Below are 11,647 nucleotides of genomic sequence, written 5' to 3'. Positions count from 1 at the left end.
GCTTCAAAGGGGAATACTGTGAGAACACAGTGTCAGGTGACCAGATGAGGTCATTCTACCAGCCCTCCTGGAAAGTATATTTTAGCTATTACAAAGAGAAATATCAGAGTATTGAGTATTCAGTTTGGGGGCCTGACTAGAAAGATTCCTCACGTATTTCATCTTGCCTTGCCCAAATAAGTTATTATGGAACAGTAATTTCTTTAGATAAGTCAGGAAAATATAGTGAAGCTTAGCTTAAATATTGTTTTTCTGTATGTGTCTGAGTCAATGTTCTTTTCAATATGTCCTGTGATCTGAACTCTGTAGTTTACTGTGAATATATATTCAGTATTTTCATGTTCTTGTATTATTTATTATTAAATATATTTAAAACCTTTATTGTGGCTGGTCCTTGTAGAAAGTATTTAACATCTGAGAGTGCTTATATTTATTTGGTGACATTGTGTGGGCCACTCCAGTAGGCCTAGCCATTTTGGTCAACTAGTACCATTTGTATTAGTATTAATATTACACAGTATAATTGGCCACCCTTTGTTAAGGGCCTTAGAGTAACTGATTGTGGAGTGTCTGATGGCAGTGATAACTACCTTATATTCTGGGCAGAAGGGGAGACAGCAGGTAAAATTGTGACAGCCTTTCCCAGGTGCGTGTGTGTGTGTGTGTGTGTGTGTGTGTGTGTGTGTGTGTGTGTGTGTGTGTGTGTGTGTGTGTGTGTGTGTGTGTGTGTGTGTGTGTGTGTGTGTGTGTGTGTGTGTGTGTGTGTGTGTGTGTGTCAGCTAATCGGGGCAGGGACACGAAGCACTCGGTTTACAGAGAGGGTGCTGGAGGGCTTGGCTTGGACACTCAGCTGAGGATCTAACCTGGGCTGAGTGTGTTCCCTGTGTGGTCTTAAGGGAAATTGTACTTGATGCTGAGAGGTCTGCATCTGGAAATACTGAGAGTATCCATTTGTCTTCCAAGTGCAAGTCCCTCTCAAGTGTCAGTAGTGAGGATTCAGGCTCCTTGATTACTGGCCCAGCATTGGGACTTCACAATAACAAACAGTTGATCCACTGTTCCATGGTCAGGATAGAATACTCATAACTCCTCTTGAATCAGATTCTTCACAATTGGATGAAGTCTCCTTTGCAGCATCCTGACATAGGTTTTCAGGGGAGGCTAAGGAAAGTAATCCTTCTATGTTGTCAGATTACCCATTCTAATATTCACATATCTCCTCACCTCACTTCCACTTTTGTGCTGTGGTGCTATCACTACTTGGGAATCCAAAGATATTGGCCATTACATTTTAATAATGTTCAGTTTTTCAAACATTTAGCTCCTGTTCATCCTTTGCTTTTATCTGGTAGTGAATGCTGCTATGAGGCTATGCAATAGATGAAATTTGTGAATTATGAGAATTACGTGAAGTTTAATCCAATGAATCTTCTCTTTACATATATGTTTTTTTTGTCTCTAGACAACACAATGTATTTGATTAGCAGTTGCATCTCTAAAGTTGCTTGCCTCAGACTAGCTGTATTTATTAAATATCTTATTTCTGTCAGCAAAAATGCCTTTGTTGTGGGGCAGCTCAGTGGTGATTAGCCACATTCTGTCTGCTGTTCAGTTTCTCCCTGCTATTTTTGAATTGCTTGCATGTATCTTTAATATCATTCTCATCACAGCTTTTCTTCATAGTTTGAAAGTATTACAATTCTCCATATTAAGTGATGCTTTAACATTTACTAGTATCTTTATCTCTAATCTGGTAAAATCATATTTATTTCTTGTCTGACAGATTCTCTTATGTCATTTATTGTATGCACATAATAGATTCAGAATTACCAGTCTGTTATATGTTGCCTAATGCCTTAAATTAATTCTCACTGAAGCAATTTACCTTTTACTCTTTTCCTTCTAAACTGTCTATAGTTTGTGGTTGTCCTTTATCTTTATTATCCACCCTCTTTTTCTGAGTTTAGTATCACATTTGCTCTTCCATATTTTTGCCAAATTATTTTATTTTTTGCAAAATTAAGATTTTTGCACCTCTTGCTATATAATTCCTTTTATGTAGATAACCTCCCCAAAGTATTGTCTGATGCTATGTTATGTTTGTACCGGAGGCTATGTTCTTGTTAACTTTGCTGCAGTACCCTTTATATTCTGATGAAGTTCGTTTCTTATGCCTTCACTCATACTTTGTATCTCACTGAAATCACTTGCATTACTGCCTCCTGTGTTTGTCCTTTCTATGTCAGATATTTCTAATGATTTTGCATAATCTAAATTAAGTCTAGCAGTTAGTGCAGAAGATTAACATTATGAATTAACATGTTGCTTATTATGGCCTAGAGTTTTATTCCCTCAGCTTCCATTTGCCTATAATGTGACTCTGAGAAAGTCACTTAGACAGTGTTCGCAGACAGTCTGAAAAATGTCCTGGATCAGTGTGGGACTTTAGTAAACAAATAACAATAAATCTAATAGGTTTCATTGTGGTAATTCTATCTCTGTCAATACTGTTCTTCTGACTTTTCTCAACTACCTGTTGTATATTATTTATCTTTTAATCTCCCCCAACTAAGGTAGTAAAACTATTCAAATTCCCAGGCATTTAAGCCTTGGATAGTGCACATCTATTGAGTTATCTGTTTCCTAGGCTATGTTTCTGAATTTATTTATGTTGAACTATACATTCTCCCCTTACAGAAAGTGTTCTGCCAGCTTATTTCACATTAATTTCCGATTCTTCTCTGCATGCTGCACAACATTTCACCTGATGAGTAGATTAGAAGGACCGTTTGACTTGTTTCATTAATGATGTTTAAAGCTGCCAGGTAATAGTTAAACTCAGCCAATCATTTCTGCCTCTATGGAACTACACTTGTCAAATACTACTAAATTATGGACCTGAAATACCATTTTCTGACATTTTGTTTAAAGTGAACTTTCTTTTCTCCTTTTTACTTGTGCTTGTCACAGTCACTTTTTAATGTATCTCTGAAGTACATTTTTTTTTCTGGCAGTGTACTCACTGTAATTAAGTGGAGTTTCCCACAGTTTCCTAATTATATCTTGTGGAAAATAAATCTTTTGACTAACTCAAACCAAACAAAATAACTACTCCTGTCATGAATCTGAGTATCTTACTGTTCTGTTTCTTTCTAGTTGCCTGGTTCTTTATGGCTTCAGTCTTTATTTGCCAATCTCTTCATGGATTCGTACATCATTATTAGTTTATTTATCCTGCTATGTCTAAGTGTTCTTTGGATTTTTAGATAGCCTAGATAGCTTACAGATGACCTGGTAGCACAGCAAAAGCATTGTAGTGATCACCACGTTGCATACTACTAAGCAAGACTATAGGGAAATGAATGTCAAAGTATATATTCTGCAAAGAGTGTAGTTAACATGCAATGCGGTTTGGGAATTCCAGTAAACAGGTAGCAAGTTTTCGTTATAGTAGCATCTCAACCCATCTTAATGTACAGAAATCCTAATAACATCCTTAAGCTGTACTAACAAGCTTCTAAGTGAGTAAGCAAACATTGTACTAATGACAGTCTTATTTAATGCTTCAGGTTTGTTTTCTGTGATCAGAGTAGATTAGTGAAAGGGCATTTTCTGTCAAAAAATGCTTTGTCCTGGTCTGAGCCACAGTGGAGGGGGGAGGGCAGTGGCAGCAGGAAGAGAGAGGGCAAGGTAAGACTTGGCATAAAGATGGGTGCCCCAATTAACAGTAAGTATTCAGGTAGGAGAGAGGGAAAGGAAATGTGAGCTGGTCTGCCCCTTGTGACTCATAACCATAGGTAAGGTGCAGGGAAAAGGGTATGCTGTTTGCGATAAGGTCATGTTGAGGTGAGCAAATCAAGCTATAAAATAAAAAAAAAAAAAACAATATAAAAATAAGGTAAGGGACTTGCATTGTATGAGCAGAGAATGCTCATGTGAGGTGCATAACAAACTGTAGTGTAACACATCTGAGAGGAATGAAGGAAGGGTTGAACTGCTGAAATGGCATATGAGTTGCCCTTCCAGCCAGGGTTAGATATACAGGTGGCCAAATTTGCAATGACATGTTATGAAAAAAAACAAAGATAAGGTTGATGCATTTATGTGGTCACAGCTCAGGGCTACTAGGATTGACAAGTAGAGCAATAGTAGTTGTTTTGAGTACCACATGCCAGTACCTGGGGTCTGCTCCTGGGACTGAAAGAGATGTGACCAGGAAAATTCTTACAAGCAAAGTGAAAAGTGGGCAGTATCTAGATAAGAAGGCCATTCTCGTAATGTAATACAGTAAGGCTTTCGGGTCCTGTTATCTTGTACTGAAAGATTCAGAGTGATTGAAGCAAAATCTTTGTGCTAAGCGTGAATAATTTTAAACAGTTGAGGCAGGGTTGCTTTGCAAGAAAACATAAGCAGAAAGCATGGTAGATTCCATGGGCTGGATTCAATAAAGCCTACACTAAGTGTACACTGTTCTGAGGAACAAACAACACAGACATAACACACATCTTCTTTCTCCTAATTTTAGTTTTCCTACTGATATTTTTGCTGCTTTAAATATTGACAGGGATTCATAAAGGTTACCCTAAAGTGTAGATTACATGTACACTTAGCGTAATCTTTCTGAGTGACTAGAATACACAAAAATGAGATAAGAATTTTATTGAATATATATTATGTAGGCTTTATTGAATCCCAGGGCATGTGTTTAGGTCACAGTGGATGGCAGAGTTTGTCACAGTGGGATCAATCGATGGTCAAAGCAGCTGGACAATCAGACCACAGCTGATACTAGAAATAGGACAATGCTGGGAATAGTTTGTGGCCAATTCCTAACTGACTTGTTACAGGCCTTTTGTTGCACATTCAGTGGCATGTTAGTTGAGATTGGAGCTACAGGGGCTTGGGAAGTTGGGAGGGGGTAATTGGTCAATGCTTGACTTCATATTTTTGGCAGAAATTTCTGATTTTGCATATACTTAGGTTCATAGGTAAATACTAAGCTATCGGCCCAAGGGCCTAATTAAGCCTAGCCAACAAAGTTCCCTGGCTTACGCCAACCCAAGAAAGTTAATTTCCTGTGCCCCTGTTGAGCAGAGCCACAGAAGTGATCCCCGGGGTGTATTTCCTATTTCCCATCCACTCATCAAGAGTGTTAATGAGGAACTTTGCTTGACATAGATGGGTAGTTTGTTCCAGAGTATGGGAAGTCTCTGGGACAGGAATCTATCCCTCCAGCAAGTCCTGTTTATTGTGGTGACAAGGTTTGGGTCCCTAGAGGGTGTAGCTCGAAGGGATTGGGATTTCTTTAGGTGTAGCATGTCCAACAGCTCTGGGTTTGACATAACTTTATATGTTAGGTAGAGATCACCTCGGAGTAGGTGATATACTACAGAGTAAAGCTGGAGTTTTTTGAGATGATCAGTATAGGACATCTGTTTGAGGCCAGTAATTCTCTTTGTGAGGTATTTCTGTGGCCTTTCCAGCTGCTGCAGATATAGTGTGAGGTACATTCCAAAATGGGCGTTGTACTCTATAATGGTTCTAATGAGTGTCGAGTAGAGGGGAACAATGACATCTTTTTTCCTGGATGAGAACCCTTTTGTGATGAGGTGTGCCATGTAGAAGGATTTCCTGACTACTGTGGCAATGTGATTATCAAAGGAGAGACTACTGTCCACCTGGGTCCCAAGGTCTCTTATCACACATTCGGTGTTAAGAAGACTGCCACCTATGTGGTTGTTCATGAGTACAGAGGTTTTACCAAAGGGGATAACAATGCACTTTTTGGCAATGAGCTTGAGGCCATGGCTCTGACACCAGGCATCTGTCTCAGTGAGGCCCTTCTGTAGGATGTCCACATAATTTGGGGACTCGACTATAGCTCCTAGTTTGCAGTCATCTGCGAACTTCGTCAGCCAGAGGCCCTCTGTGTTAGCCTGTACTTCAGAGAAGTAGATACCAAACAGGAGAGGTCCCAGGACTGAACCCTGTGGTACTCCAGTTGTCACTGGTTTGAAGTCAGATTTGGAGTCTGCAACTTTTACAGTGTGGGTTCTGTCAGTGAGCCAGTTGGCAACCCATCTTGTGACATAGGGATTTATACCTATTTTAGTGAGTTTAGCTATAATTCCAGAATGGGCGATGGTGTCAAATGCCTTGGCGAGGACAAGATAGGCTGTGTGAACCATCTTACCCTCGTCTATGGCTTTGGTGACTGCCTCAAAGAAGTCGACCAGGTACAGGAGGCAAGATCTGCCTTTCACAAACCCGAACTGGGTGGGGTCCAGAGTTTGTAGGTTACCAATGTCTTTGTTTATGAATTCCATGATGATACATTCCATGGCCTTGCAGACCAGGCTCATCAGGCTAAGAGGGCAATAGTTCCCAGGATCACTGGTGGCTCCCCCTTTGTGGAGTGGGATAACTGTTGCTGTGTGCCATTCAGTGGGCACAAAGCCTGATGTGAAGCTATGATTGAACATGGTGCTTAGGTGGGGAGCCAGTTCGTTCTGAAGTCCGTGTAAAACGCAGCCTGGGATGTTGTCCATTCCCATGGATGCTGTGTTTTTGGCTTTAGAGAGTGTTGCTTTTACCTGTGAAGTTGTGATTACAGGGACTCTGCATTCTTCCTGTATAGATATGGGCCCTTTATGGGGTGAGAGGGGGGTAAAGTTAGCACTGAACCTATCTGCCAGGATGTTGGCAATATCGGTTGGTTCTGTAATTTTTGTGCCATTGTGCTGCAACTCAGAGCAGATCTGGGTGTTGCCATTGAGATTCTTGACATAGCTATAGAATGCTTTATGGTTGTCCTTAGAATCAGTGGTAATCTTGTTTTCATAGCTAGCTTTTGAGGATCTTATAAGGGATCTCAGCTTCTTGCTGAGGCTGACCAGGGAGCTCCTCCACTCATGGGATTTTACTCTCTTTTGCAACAATTTCTTCCTTCTGTTGTAGAGTTTGTTTATGGCAGGGGACCACCAGATTGGCTTCCTTTTTTTGGAGGATAGCATCTTGGTTCTGTTTGTGATAGCACAATCCATGCACTTTTGTAAGTGCTTATAGAGTGCATTTGTGTAGGATTCAGCAGTCATAAGTGTATTGTCCATCTGCATGGGTGTCATGAAGTTCACCACTTCTGTCTTAAGAAGCATGAAGTTGGCTTTGGAGAAATTTTTTACCATGGTTTCCTTAATGGGGGGTGGGGCGGGATATGGATATCTAGGGTGATTAGCTTATGGTCAGATCTGACCAAAGAGGAGTTGACTTTAGGTGTGGAACACAGGTCACTCATGTTGGCAATGACTAGGTCTAGGATATTGTTGCCCCTGGTGGTGGGGGTGTGGATAAGTTGATCCAGGGCATTTTAATTTATGAATTCCAGAAAGCGCTGAGTGAAGGTGTTGGTACATGAGCAGTTTTCGCAGTTAATGGTGGGGTAGTTGAAATCGCCCAATATTAGGGTGTTTGGTTGAACCCTAATATTTTCCAGTATATCAAGAAAAGAGGAGTGGGAATCCTGGGGCATGGTGGGGGATCTGTAGCAAGCTACAATTTGGATTGCAGTTTTGTCCAGAGTTAGTTACACTTGGATAACCTCGGCTGCATTATGCTGAGCAACTAGCTGGAGGTGTGGATAGCCTTAATGAATATGGACACACCTCCGCCTTTGATGTTCCGGTCCAGGTTAGATGGCCAAAAAGTGTGGTATGAATTATACCCTGGTAATGCAGGGGTGCTCTCTGGAGCCTTGAACCAGGTCTCAGTAACTGCACAGACAGCGATGTTCTCCATTTTAAGGAGTGCCTCGAATTAATGCATTTTGAGATTTAGACTTCTAGCATTGAGTAGCATTACCCTCAGTTTTTGCTTGCCTGTTCCTGTTATGGTGGTGAATTTGTCATTTGAATCTTGCCTAAAAAAGACACTATAGGGGCAGCAAGAGCCTTTGCCAGTATCCGGAATCCCAGGGGTGACAGGTGCAGGCCATCTCTGGCAAAGCATCGTGGTCTGTCAACCATGTCGTCCCAGGCAGACAGATACTGGATCCCCTTAGAATGACACCAGAAGCTTAGCCAATTGTTGAAGTCAATCATTTTGTCCTTGTACTGCCGTATCATTCTGGGAGATGGCAGGATGCTACTCAGGGCTAGGGTCATACCTGCCTGGGCTACAAGATTGGAGAGTTCTTCCATGTCTCTTTTCATGTAGTCCAGGGAGGTCCATCTCAGATCGTTCACACCAACATGGACAATCACAGAGTCATATTTGTACTTATTGTGGAGTGACCTGAGTGTGTGGGTCATGTGGCAGATCCTGGCACCCGACAGGCAGCTGACAGTGACCTTCTCCTTATTTAGCCTGATGAGTGGGACATCAGTGTGCCTGACTATAGATTCACCTATAACTAGTGTGTTGGGTACGTTGTTTTGCCTTATGGACTGTGGTTGAGTGGCACACTGAGTCTGTGGGCTATGTGTCATTTGGGTTGTGTTGGTGGCAGGCGGTTGCTTGCATTTCTGCTTTGGAGGTCTCTGTTGCTTGAGCAGATTATTATTGAGAGCCTCCATTAATGTTTTTGTGTTTCTATGTGTGGATTTTAGTGGTGTAGGTTTAGTGGGACTATGTGATGAGTGCGGTGTGGTGCAAGTGTTTACCTTCTCCTCTTGACTATCAAGTTCAGTCTTGGTTGGAGAGAGCTTTACCTCCAGTTTGGCTAGATAAGTGCATCTCTCACAGGTTGTAGTGTTGGGTGGTAGGAGGAGAGGGTTGTCTGTGTACATGAGGCAATTGTTACATTGCCCCAAGATGCCCAGATTCATCAGATAGATAGGAGAGAACACTGGGAGCTGACCCTTGGACATGCCTGAATAAAACAAATATTTTCCTCTAGACAAGTGAGGAAAGTAAGTACCAAAACTGTTTTCCTCTAGGTAATGAGGAAAGGTGAGTGTTGTAGTAATTTGTAGTTTATTTAGTGCTTACAACAAGTTCTGAACAAGTGCTGAGCACGGATAAGGAAATTCAAGTGCTAAAACTAAGAACCTGGATCTGGATCTTGTTGTAAATAGGCTACCTAGTGCTTACCACTCCCACTGATAAGCTAGAAGGCTTGCCTCCAACACAGAAAGACTTGGGGGCACAGAAGCTTACAAACAGTCCTGGATACAGCAAATCTTTATCTGGGCTAAACTAGTTACAGGGAAGGTGGGAAGCAAGCGCAAATGCAGGCTTTTAAACCAGAAAGTTGAAAGAAATGAAAAAACTGCCCAAATGGCCAATAAACTACAATTTCTGGGCCAGAAACCACTCTTGTGGTAGATAGGCTACCTAGTGCTTACCACTCCCACTAATAAGCTAGAAGGCTTCCCTCCAACACAGAAGTTTACAAACAGTCCTGGATACAGCAAATCTGTATCTGGATTAGACTACTTACAGGAAAGGCAGAAAACATGCTTGGAATGGATATATATATATATATATATATATATATATATTTTTTTTTTTAGTTAAGTGGATTGGCTTTCTCAAAAAGTTTTCTCTGTATTAGAAAGAATGAGCTAATGATAGTAGCAAAAACACTTTAAATGCAGTACAAGTTAGCACACTTGAGTGTGTAGCAATATTAAGGCAAAATACAGTTTAAATAAATGTAGATAAGTTAAAAATGACAAAAACAAGTTTATGAAAAATGAAATAAGAGCACTTGAACACTTAAAAGCACACAGAATAGCAAATTAAGGTATTAAGGTAGAAGGCAGTTATGTAAGAGCAACTCAAGAAACTATAAGTAATTTATTTATTTATTTATTTGTTTATTTATTTTTGTGGAGCGGGAGGGTGGGAGGGAACAGAGCAGATTAAAATGCTACAGGGGATGTCCTTCTCAAGTGCTCTCTCTGTACACAGCAGAGGAGATGGGACTGGTAGGAGTGTCTGAAATCAAAATATGATCTCACTGTACTCAGTTGAGTGAGCAAATTGGGAGGGTGGCCTAATGGGTATGGTGTTTGCCTTACAAACACAAGATACAGGGTTTGAGTCTCACAGGGGATAATTGGCTAGGCTTAAAATGGCTCGCGAGGGCAGTTAGCCTAGTACAAACCTATGAACCAAATGAGATGGGCCCAGTAGGAGTGTCCAAAAACAGATTTACAGCAGGGGCAGGCAATTCCAAAGCCACCAAGATTAACTCCACAATAAGAACAGGGAAGGGGGATGGGAGACTAACTGCAGCTACAGACAGGGAGTATTATCTCCCTGTATTATATTATATTATATATAACAATTATCTACAAATTTCTAACCTTAAATAAGTGTAGAGAAAAGTATACTTAAATCAGCTTTTGTCAGTTGATTTATGCAGGTGAATCTCAGCAGACAACCACTCAGAAGATGAGCAGTATGATTAAAAAATGTGACGAGCACAGATTATAATGCAAGCAGAAACCCCCAGGCTAAGTTAACACAATTTCAAAAGCAAACAGCTTTCAATGTATCCAGATGGCTACACTTTTTCACACTTCAGGCAACTAACTGCAGCTAGAGATGGGGAGTATTATCTCTCTGTATTATACTATATATAACAATTACCTACAAATTTCTAATCTTAAATAAGTGCAGAGAAAAGTATACTTAAATCAGCTTTTGTCAGTTGATTTATGCAGATGAATCTCAGCAGCCAACCACTCGGAAGATGAGCAGAATGATTAAAAAATGTGACGAGCACAGATTATAATGCAAGCAGAAACCCCCAGGCTAAGTTAACACAATTTCAAAAGCAGTCTAACAGCTTTCAATGTATCCAGATGGCTACACTTTTTCGCATTTCAGGCAACTAACTGCAGCTAGAGACAGGGAGTATTATTTCCCTGTATTATATTATATATAACAATTATCTACAAATTTCTAATCTTAAATAAGTGCAGAGAAAAGTACACTTAAATCAGCTTTTGTCAGTTGATTTATGCAGGTGAATCTCAGCAGCCAACCACTAGGAAGATGAGCAGAATCGGTTACTTTGCATAACACGGGTGGTTGGCAAGCAGAGTTCTTATACATCTTTCATGATTGAGATGCAAGCAATGGCAAACATTTGATGTTTCAACTTCAAACTTTTCAGAATGCATGCCAATGAAAAATCCGTTATCCTAACAACTTGCAAAGTTTATAAGTGCAATATCTCAATGTTATCACCTAATCTGAACTTTTATTACCCTTACACTAATTTGTTTTTGTCTAGAATTTATGCATTAAAAGGTTGAATGGCATGGATGGCAAAAATGGTCACAGCTCTTTGCTGTCTCATAGGAAGGATAGCAGGTAATGTTCTAGCAGCTATGGTGACAGTAGCTCTGGAAAGAGTTCAGTGAGTGGTTTGCCAGCTTTGGCTATGTCAGAGAAGGCATATAAATAAGTCACACTGGCAGGTTAGGCCTTGGGCCTGTTTTGTACAATTAACTTGAACTCTCATTCTACAAGTCATGTCACATGCAGATGAAATTATTTTATTTACAGTCCCCATGCTATGTTCATTTTCATTCAGTTACAACATAATCACAAGTTAGTGTAGAAATCCATCCATCTACAGCCACTTTTCCCCATTTTTGAAAATGGGGTCTGTGTGTCACTGCAACAGGTACAATCA

The sequence above is a fragment of the Protopterus annectens genome, chromosome 5.part0, assembly GCF_019279795.1.
Source record: "Protopterus annectens isolate FY-2018-M chromosome 5.part0, PAN1.0, whole genome shotgun sequence".
NCBI classification, from domain to species: domain Eukaryota; kingdom Metazoa; phylum Chordata; order Ceratodontiformes; family Protopteridae; genus Protopterus; species Protopterus annectens.
The sequence above is the reverse complement of the archived record's forward strand: the minus strand, read 5'-3'. Positions refer to the sequence as shown.